Here is an 11504-nt window from a genome sequence, read left to right as displayed (position 1 = left end):
GAGCCTGTGATGTAAGACTAGACAGCCTGGGATGAAATCACCTACATACCTAGTGTACATAGTGAAGATTAGCATTGTGACAAATAAGTTACAGGACTCTGAATTCCAATCCATCTGTGCCACGTACTATGTCTCTGTGCTTAGAAATGTCATTTAATATAGTCCCATGCCTCAGTTTCCACATCTGTAAGATGGGGATAATGATATTAGTGCTCACATCATAATGTTGGTGTGAGACTTAAAAGAGTTAATGCATTTAAAGTACTTAGAACAGTGCCTTGCATACAGTAAGTGCTATATTAAGTATTAGTTATTCTTTCCCCGTCTTCTAACAGATGGAGAAGGTTGTGTTGGGAGGTTTAAAGCCAATGCTAAGTTAAAGTGAAAACCTATAAGCTATCTCACCTTCGATGCTAACATATTAGCATTTCTTCAGGGGAAAAATCATGATTCTCAGTTCATCTTCATAGTTCTTACAATCAGAAGAATCAATAGCAATATGATAGATTTGTATCTAAGCTTTGGGAGCTGTGTTTGTCTATTTTACAGTAAAGCTAGGAGATAACTTATCATGGAATGTTCACCAGATGCCAATTTAAACTGGAAACTCATTTACCCTTCCGAAGATGAAGTAATTAACATTTATTAAGCTTCTGCTGTATACAAGAAATTGTAGTAAAGAGGTAGTGTTAAGAACACAAATATCAATTCCACTCTAGCAGTACTGAGAAAGAGCTTTGGAGTTGGGCAGAATTGTAGCTGAGTTCTGTCACCACTGTTTGCTTTGGGGAAAGACTACTCAACATGCCTGAGCCTCAGATTCTTCATCTGTAAAATAGAAATAATAATGATCTAACTCATAATGTAGTTGCTTTATTAAATAAAGTTTGCCTTTAATTGGTTGGGAAAGAAAACCCAACAAAGGTAAAATACTTCAAAGACAACTTGTAATAAATACAATGATTAATGAAGACCAAAAAATGTGTACCACAGGAGTACAGAAGAGAAAGAAATCTTTTTCCAGAAAGGTTTCAAAGAGAAGGTGGCCTTCATTTAGCAAATAAACATGAGAATGTGTATTTCATTATATCAGAGACAGTGGCAACAATGAGGGAAAACTCACAGAATGTATAATGGTAAAATATATATTTTGACCAGAGTGAAAAATACTTGAGGGTGAGAGGATAAGGAGAAATAATACGGGAAACTGGTTGATTGGAAATAAATTTAAAGGGTATTGATAATTCTGATATTCTGATGAAGATTTTGAACTTCATACCTATATTAGAGTTCTCCAAAGGAATAGTACCAGTAGGAGGTATATATATACAGAAAGAGAGAGAGAGAGAGAGAGAGAGAGAGAGAGAGAGAGAGAGAGACTTACTCTAAAGAATTGTCTCATGGAAAACAATATGAAGGCTGGTGAGTCCCATCTGCAGGATGACTGGGCAAGCTGGAGATCCAGGAGAGACAATGGTGTAGCTCCAGTCTGAGCCCAAAAGCTCAGAGAACCAAGAAGGTCTATGCAGTGTAGTTCTAGTCCAAAGGCTGGCAGACTCAAGACCCAGGAAGAGTCAAAGTTTCACTTTGAATCTGAAAGCAGGAAAAAGTCAATGACCCACTTTTAAGATAGTCAAGGCAGAAGGAATGCTCTCTTGCTGGGGGTGGGGTGATGGGTCAGCTTTGTTGTTCTTCAGGCTTTTACCTGATTGGTTGAAGGAGGACAATCTGCTTTACTCAGTCTACTGATTTGAATGCCAATCTCATCCAAAGATACTCTCACAGAAACACCTAGAATGATATTTGACCAAATATCTATGTAACCCCATGACCCAGTTAAATTGACATAGAAAATGAGCCATCACAATACCTTTGTCATTTGGAAGTCATTGAAAGCTTGGAAGCAGGGAAGTACATCATGAAGAAAACAATGCATTAGGAAGAAAATCATGAATGGATTTCTGTGTAATGAGGCAGAGGGAGAAAATACTATGTAGAAGCCTAAAATCAGGTAATAATAACATCAATCCACATGGAAAGAGGAAAAGATTAGAAAGAAAGTGGAAAGAAAAAGTATGTTGTGCCATTTGCTTATATATATATATATAAAGCCATATATATATGGCTTTGACATTCCATGAGTCTCCAGGTTTCTAGTCTGTGGTGTGATCCAATAAATTCCTATGATTAGAGACAACAGGCAAGGAATCCACATAAAGAATATACTTTCCGTGGGCTTCCCTGGTGGCGCAGTGGTTGAGAGTCCGCCTGTCAATGCAGGGGACACGGGTTCGTACCCCAGTCCAGGAAGATCCCACATGCAGCGGAGCAGCTGGGCCCGTGAGCCATGGCTGCTGAGCCTGTGCGTCTGGAGCCTGTGCTCCACAACGGGAGAGGCCAAAACAGTGAGAGGTCCGCGTACCACAAAAAAAAAAAAAAAAAAAGAATATACTTTCCACAGTTAATTTTAGTTGACTATCCAACAGCCATTTCCCCTATTTTTTTGGTTGAAAGAACTTATTCATTTAATAAATATTGACTGCCTCTGTGGACAGTGTTCAGGTGTCCAGAGGCCAGGTAAAGAACCACCTGGAAACTGGACCCCTCTCCAGCCCCAGGGTATTGATTTTAATTAGTCTCGGTCAGTCCTGGTAATTCCATTCTTCTTGACATTTAATGGTTGAGAAACAGATATAAGATGTAATTTTAGCCAATGAAATGTGAGAGGTAATTTTCCAGGAGTGTTTTGGTAAGGTTTTTAATCTTTTTTTCAGCCTTAAATGATGCAAAGTAGGGCTAACCAGAGGGGGAATTTAATTAATTTAACTATATTAAAATTATGAACTTCTATTATTAATAATGTTCATAAGATACCATTAAAAGATGGGAAAAAATAGTCCACAGAAATGCAGAAGACATTTAAAATTATATCTTAAGCAAATGGCAAATTTCAGAGTATACAAAGAAGTCCTACTGATTAAAAGGAAAAGACAACCCAGCAGAAAAAAAAAAGACAAAAGTTTTGAATGCACACTTCACAACATGATATAGATATAATTATAAAACAATAGAAATATGTCTCCATATAAAACAATCAACAAAATATTTGTATGTACAAAATTTGTATATATAAAATCTTTTATATACATATAGTATCTATAGAAACTTTATAAAATCTACATATATGTATATATGTGAAATATTTTGTCTGTGTTTATATTATGTTGAATATTATATATTATATGAAAAAGTGTTCAGCCTCACTGGTCATCAGGAAAGTGCATAATAGAACCACGATGCAGTACTAACATATATCTACTAGAGAGTTAAAATTTAAAAAAAGAAACTACTAAGTGGTGAAAAGAATGTAGAACAACTAGAATGCTTATAAACAGTTAATGGGAATATACATTAGCAAAACTATTGAGTCTTTCTGCTGTAGCTACTAAAACTTGACATACATAAACCTTATCTAGCAATTTTACTCTAAAGTGTAATATTCATTTCTTCATCAAAGAAAAGCAGTTATTTGTTCATCAAAAAACATGTTCTAAAACTTTGTTCCTGAAGGGTCTGGACCGTTAGTAATCTTGCCTGAATTGGGTTATTGTAGTTTTCTGTTGACTTTTATCACGTGATGTGATATCACGTGATTTGATATTGCTAACAAATGCCCTAAGAAATATCCTATATTCCAGACATATTCTTTCTTACCTCCATTGTGGAGTAGCAGTCTAATTTTCTCCTGGTAATCAGTATCAATCACCCAAAGTAGGCCCTGTAGCAGGACAAAAGTTGTTTCTCAAAAGAAGAAACTATCCATAGAGAATGGCAGGGCTTTGTTCCAAAATCCTGAGTCAGCACCGTAATTGACTTCTAGTGGCCTGCCTAAGACTCAAACAGCATCCCTACCTGACACTGTCACTTCAAGCACCAGTAAATCTGCTGGATCATATGACACAAGTGGAAGAGCAGCTTGCACAGCAGACTACACCTGTTTCAGAGCCTTCTTGCTCTGGGCTCCATTCAAAACAGATAGCTTTTTGGATCATTCAATAAGTGGGCTGGAGTAACATATGTAAATGAGGAATATGTTGTCTCCCAAATCCAAAGAGGTCTACTAGGCACTGTGCCTCTTTTTTTGGTTGTAGAAGTGACCAGATGCAGCAACTTATCATTTGCCTTAGAAGAGATATCTCCACATGTCCCACACAACTGGGTCCCCAGAAACTTTGCTGAGGTAGAGGTCAATGAATTTTGTCAGATTTATTTCCCACCTTTTGACGTACAAGTTTCTTACCAATAAGTCTAGAGTGGTTGCTACTTCTTGCTCACTAATGTAATGGACCAGTGTGATTGATGGCTGTCTTATGGAAAGGAAAGGCAACCAAGATCCCTGTGAACTAAATTATGACATAGGACTGGAGAATTGATATACCCTGAGGTAGGATGGTAAAGGTGTGCTGCTGGCCTCCTCAGCTGAGATCAAGCAGCTTCTGGTGGTATTTACTAATAGGTATGGAGAAAAAAAATTTCCATATTAATAGTTGCACATGAGAAGATGTGTTAGTTTGATCAAGCAATGAAACCAATTTTGGTGCAGCAGCTACAGTTGGAGTCACCAGCTGGTTAAGTTTATAATAATCCACTGTCATCCTCCAAGATCCACCTGTTTTCTGCACAAGTCAGAAAGTCAAGTTGAATGGGGATGTTATGGAAAAATCACCTTCAAGTCCTTGATGATGGTACTAATCTTTACCATCTCTGCAGGAGTGCAGCTTTGTTTTTAGTTCACTATTTTCCTAGGTAGAAGTAGTTCCAGTAGCTTCCACTTGATCTTTCTCACCATAATAGTCCTCACTCAATGAGTCAAGGAACTAATGTGCAGATTCTGCCAGTTGCTAAGTATGTCTAGTCCACTTATGAATTCCAGGACTGGGGAAATAACCATAGAATCAGTTTGGGGACCTACTGTTTGACAAACCTGAACTAAAATTTCATGAATCATCTGATTCCATAAGTCCTACCCTGACTAGTGGACCACAGCAATATTTTGGGTCTCCTTGAATTAGTGTCAGTTCAGAGCCAGTGTACAATAAAGGCTAATTATTTCCTTTTCCCTATGTATAGTCACCCTGGTAAAAGGCCATAGGTACCTTCAGGGAAGGCTAGGAGAAAGATTAACAGTACAAATTTTTGACAGCGTGGTAGGGTCCTTCCTCAAGAGGACCCAGCCTCCCCTTTATTCAAGAGTTTTGGGGGCTGTAGATTGGCTCATATCTAGGAATTAATTGATTGACCATGACTCAGTTTTTATGATTCAAGTTAGACTTTAGTTCACTTAACCTATAACGATCCCATGTGCACAGATCACGTAAGAATTTAGTAGACTGTCCACTATTTTACTTCTAGGACTCTGCGAGGCTATTGTGATAGCTGCTTTGACTCTGCTGTCCATATGGCAACCACAGCCACCTTGCCTTTTGTAACTAATACCACCACTTGGCCCCTGCCACCCTGAAATCCAATTATCTCCATCATACTTAGGTTTCCTAATTCAGTGACAGCAGTTCTCACAATAATTGCTGACCTGTAGAAACGAGTGACCAAGAAGCTCTTCAAGGATGCTGGTCTTCCCCTCACAAACTTACTTCTTAACAGTCTTGTAAGGTGAGAGCTCTGGACCTTGCAGGGGTAAATGGGCAGGTCTTACATGATAAATACACTCTAACGTTCCAATTTCCCTAAGCCTTTGATCATTTTACCATATACCTAGGCAGTTCTGGCATTTCAACTTAATTTAGTGTAGGTCACCTTTTGGTCTACTTTTTGGTCTATGTTTCAGTGAAACCAAAGAGAAAGAACCCTTTCTAACCTTCTAAGCTGCAACATTTAATTCAGAATCTCTGTTTAGTGGGTCCACGTCAATAAATTCAACCTTATTTAACTTTATGTTCCTTCCACCATTATCCGATGGATCAATATCCAGTCCCACACATATTCCCTGGATTTCTGTCTGTATAAATTGGAAAAAGCTTGTAGTTCTTTTGGATTATGGTGCACCTCTACATGGAATGCATTTCATACCTCAACTTTCAGGGCTTGCTGGGATTTGAGTCTAGTTATAAGTCTAGAAGCAAAGAGGGGTGGGAGTGGGGGTCTTGAAGAGAATCAACAGTGCCTTGCAATTATTTCAGGGAAGGCCATTATAGTTTCTTTAGGCAAAGCAGGGTTAATCTTCTTAGAGAGGGATGTAATGGAATCCTCTACTGGCAAAGAAGACTCATCAGAATTCATGGGTTTAATGTTTCCAGCTTCATTAAGAACTTCCCACGTGTTCCCATTCCCATTTTGAGGATCTCATTCTATCCCAATTAATGCCCTTATTTTAATAGCAGAACTCTGTGATGTTGAGAATTCAATCTGCATTATAATTCAGCCACTCTCAGGATGAGGCCCTGGGTTTGGTTTTCAACAATTTCAGCTCTGCAGCTAAAGGAGATAAGGGGTTTTTTCAGGGCAGACATAGAAACTTTCAGGTCATTTGTGAGGTGCTTGAGCTGATAATTTGTATCCTATGCTCATCCTTTTCTTTCTCCACTTTGTCCAGCACAGTTAGGAGTAACCAGCCAATCTCATTATACTTATTAGTTTAACAAAAATGTTCTAAGGTATCAAATATACCATATTCCTACATTTATGTGTACACATATACACATTTCCCCTCTTTCTGTGTATGTGTGTGTGTGTGTGTGTGTGTGTGTGTATGTGTGTGTATATATGAAACTTCAATAAAAAATGTTTTCAGTTTTATCTTTTTAAGGATATAAAGAAGTCTCTTTGGTGGCTGACAATGTGTGTGAAAATGTTATTTTTGAAACTGCTACAGCATCATGGAACTAAAAGGAGATGAGACTTCACAGGTGGAAAGAACCTGAGCCCTTGATGACATTAACTGAATCAACCTTCAAATGCCCAATCACTAGACTTCATATTATATGAAATTACAGATATTCTTATCATGTAAGCATCTTTGAGTTGAGTCTTGGTTACTTGCATTAGATTATTTTAATGGATACACATATTGTAGAGAGTTGACAGGAAGTATTTGAGTCAATGCATTTTAGTGCAGGAGAAAACACTTTGGCATCATATACCTTCATCTGATATATTGTTATGAAGCAAGCTGTGGCAGTGCCAGAACTAGAATCCCGATCGTCCTATTCTTAAGTTCATTGTTGTTTCTTCTGCATTACTCAGTGCATGAATATCGTAAATATCTTTCATTGTTCTGATATCAAGGGTCTATTATCCATATGTGCTGGCCTTCAGTTCTTACCTGAAAGATAACCTGAAATCATTTTAAAAATATTTTGCTGATTAGTAACTAGTGGTTTCTAGATGTGACACTGTCTTACTGTACCAAAGACATTACTTTTTTCTCTCCATATCCTGACATTATACAAAATAAAAATTCTTGAGTTAACTCATACTGTTTCTTAGCTATCCATCTCACAGATGTGTTGTCCAAAACTATCATCTGTTTCACATAGAGCACATCCATCTCGTCCATGAAAGTTTCAAAGAATAACCAAAGCTGAACTGAAATTAGTTTTTTGTCACATCTTTCCAATCTGTCCATTGTTGAGGATGAAAGATGATTGGCAAACGGTATGGCTTGTCAACTTTTCAATAAAGCACAGTAAAATCTGGAAAGATAGATGTTATGATGACCAACATTTTCATGTAATATATTTCACATATAAACAAACACTGACAAGTTTAAATAGTTTTAAATAGTCAGCAAATATTCAGTTATGTCATTTTTCTCAAATTTTAAGAAATTTTTTCTGTCCTATTGAATTTTATCACTTAGAATACCACAAAAAATGAAATTATAGAATGTTACACATGATTTGAATGTAGGGATCATTGAATCCAAGCCTATCATTTTAAAGTTGAAAAAACTGAGGTCTGACAAGGTTCATAGAACCGGTAAGAGGGAGAGTCGTGACTTGACACTTTCAGTTTTTTAACTAATGGTAGGTAGAATATCAAGCTACTATTTAACTTACCCAAATTCTTCCAGTTAAAACACGAAGAAGCCAGGATTCAAATATAAGTCTCTTTGATTCCCAAGTTCACATTTCCAGCCATAAAGTTGTTTATTCCAACCTAAAATCGTGAAGTTTTACCATCTGAGTCTCAGTAATTAGTTCACTTAGGGAATAATTGTGTGCCTTTTAAATTCTAGACATTTGACAAAATACTAGGTATTTAATGATGAATAAACAATCATGGTCTTTAATTACATTAAACAGACAAAGTGTGTAGATAGTGGGAGAAGTGTGGAGATAGTGGAAACAGGAAACAAGATAATGTTATCAGCAAAGACCAACGTGGAGTGATATTCTGTGACACCAGAGGATTAGGCAAGAAGAGTCTTGGTTTTGATTTGGAGGAGGGTTGACAGAAGGGAATAGTAGTGGAATGCAGCATATCAGAGAGAGGGAATGGTATGTATAAATGCTCTGAATTTAAAAACAGCTCTGTATGTGGAATGAACTGGAGCTGGTGCATAGTGAGCAATTGAACAGTGGCATGGAATGAGGTTGGAGGATAGGAAATGAAAACATCATGTGAAGATTCATAGTCTTTAGCTAAGAGAGAGGTTTGGAAGTGATACCATGAAATATTTGACAGAGAGCAGATGTACAGTCATCTTGGAAAGTCAGGAGATACAGTAAGATTGCTAGGCTATGTTGAGAACTTACATAAATTTTGAGATCCTGAATTTAAAGTGAAACTATTTGTGGTAGATTAGTAAATGGTCTCCCAAAGGTATTAGGTCCTAGAGCTTGGAACATGTGAATGTTAACTTACATTGTAATGTTTTTGCAAGATGTGATTAAGCTTAGTTTCTTGAAAAGAGGAAATTATCCAGGATTATCCAGGTAGACTCTAAATGCCATCACAAGTAGCCTTATACACACAGGAGAGGAAGATTGTACACAGAGAAGAAGAGGAGGCAATGTTACCACAAAGGCAGAAACTGAAATGATACAGGCACAAGGCAAGTAGTGGCAGCAGTCACCAGAATTTGGAAGAGTCAAGGAATGTGGAATATTCTCTACAACAGCCTCTGGAAGGAGAATGGTCCTGACACCACCTTGATTTCAGTCCAATGATAATGATTTCCGACTTCTAGCCAACAGAACTGTGAGGGAATAATTTTCTATTGCTTTAAGCCAACTAATTTGTGGTGATTTGTTACAGTAGTGTTAGGAAACTAATATACCCTGGAAACTAATATACTCTACCCTGGTGCATGACTCTTTCTGCCTGCTCTGCTGTAGTCGCAGAAATAATGGATGGTTGAGTTATTTTTGCAATGATGATGGGGGCAGAAAGGGAAATGGAATCCTGGATATTTTCAAAATAAAGATTGAATGATTGTAATAGTGAAACATGGAGTCTAAGCTGGTCATAAGGGAAAATGAAGACAAAATGAGCTGGTAGATAATGAAAACAAAAAGACATTAAAGATTAGAGGTCATGACTTAGTTGAAGAGCCATTCTAAGTGTACAGTACTTGTTAGCATTCATTAAATGCTGAATGAAATTAAATCAAATACCAAGTTCAGAGTTCTTGTGTATTGCCAAGCTCAAAATTTAGCACTGAATTATAATCAGTGGAGACTACAAAACTGGAGATGTTGCAAACTGGAGACCTCACCAAGGAAGCCATTTCCCAGAGTTACATCAGCCTGTACAGAAACTTCATTGTACAGAAACTTCAGCCTGTACAATGAACACTGAAATATTAGAATCATGAGCATACCTATTTACAAAATGCTGGATTCAAGTACTCATTGAGAAATTAACATAAGAATGAAACACTTTAACAAATATTTTGTTTCTCTCCATATTCCTTCTGCATGAGGAAACTGGTTTAAATTTTAATGTTTCCTGAGTTAAAAAAGTGTCCTCTAAAGCAGGAGTCAAAACAGCATTAACCAGACACTCCCCTGTCATTTCAGGTCAAAAGATAAAATACTCAGAATGCACAGAAAGAAGAGAAACTTTACATTTGGGAAGAGTTGTGGGGTTTTTTTTTTTTTTTTTAATTAATTAATTAATGTTTTAGTTTTGGCTGCGTTGGTCTTCGTTGCTGCGTGCCGGCTTCCTCTAGTTGCGGTGAGCAGGGGCTACTCTTCGTTGTGGTGCGCGGGCTTCTCATTGTAGTGGTTTCCCTTCTTGTGGCACACGGCCTTAGTTGCTCCGCGGCATGTGGGATGTTCCAGGACCACTGCACCACCAAGGAAGTCCCGAGAGTGGTGTTCTTAAGTTTCAGTTGGAACTTTCTCATTTAGTTGTTTTTCAAAAAATTAATTTATAAAATTGTATTTTAAGTATAAATAGATATATGCCTCTGAGACTCACTTTCTATACAACATTTCTAGATAGAATGTTCATAAATACATTAGAGATTATCAGATTATTTTTGTTCATAAGCATTTATTCTAAGTACATTATCTTCATGGTCCTTAAATCATTTTTATTGTAAAGTACTAGACATAAGCTTTAATTCTATTCCAGATGGCTCAGCTCAATTCAACTTAATATGAACCTACACACAGTATTTACTGAACATCTATTTTGTGAAAGCACTATGCTTGACCTAAAGAAATTTTCAGGCAGAATTGACCCTTTGCCCACAATACTCTCATACTTAGTAAAGGTGAAGTTAAAGGAATATGATATTCTACTAAGTGAAGTAGTCAGTATGATACTACTTATATGTGGAATCTAAAATATGATACAAATGAACTTATTTACAAAACAGAAACAGACTCAAACAGACAGAGAAAACAAACTTATGGTTACAAAAGGGGAAGTGGGGTGAGAGAGGGATAAATTAGGAGTTTGGGATGGCAGATACAAACTACTATATATGAAACAGATAAACAACAGGTCCTACTGTATAATACAGGGAACTACATTCAATATCCTATAATTAACCATATGGAAAATAATATGAAAAAGAACATACGTACATATATGTGTGTGTGTGTGTATATAAATATACACACACACACACACACACATACATACATGACTGAATCACTTTGTTGTACACCAGAAATTAACACAATATTGTAATTGAACTATATTTCAATTTAAAAAAAGGAATATGATATTCTCTGGACTAATAATTTCATAAATTTGTTCTCCATCTGAGCCAATCTGAGCCATCTGAGCCATTCCCCCTGTTACTTCACAGGATCATCAAGAGAGAACAATTTTGGGGGCTTCCCTGGTGGCGCAGTGGTTAAGAGTCCACCTGCCGATGCAGGGGACACGGGTTCGTGCCCCGGTCTGGGAAGATCCCTCATGCCGCGGAGCGGCTGGGCCCGTGAGCCATGGCCGCTGACCGTGCGCGTCCAGAGCCTGTGCTCCGCAACGGGAGAGGCCACAACAGTGAGAGGCCCGCATACCGCAAT

This window comes from Aethalodelphis obliquidens, unplaced genomic scaffold, assembly GCF_003676395.1.
Source record: "Aethalodelphis obliquidens isolate GAN/ISIS:26980383/991018 unplaced genomic scaffold, ASM367639v1 scaffold1, whole genome shotgun sequence".
Classification (NCBI taxonomy): domain Eukaryota; kingdom Metazoa; phylum Chordata; class Mammalia; order Artiodactyla; family Delphinidae; genus Aethalodelphis; species Aethalodelphis obliquidens.
The sequence above is the reverse complement of the archived record's forward strand: the minus strand, read 5'-3'. Positions refer to the sequence as shown.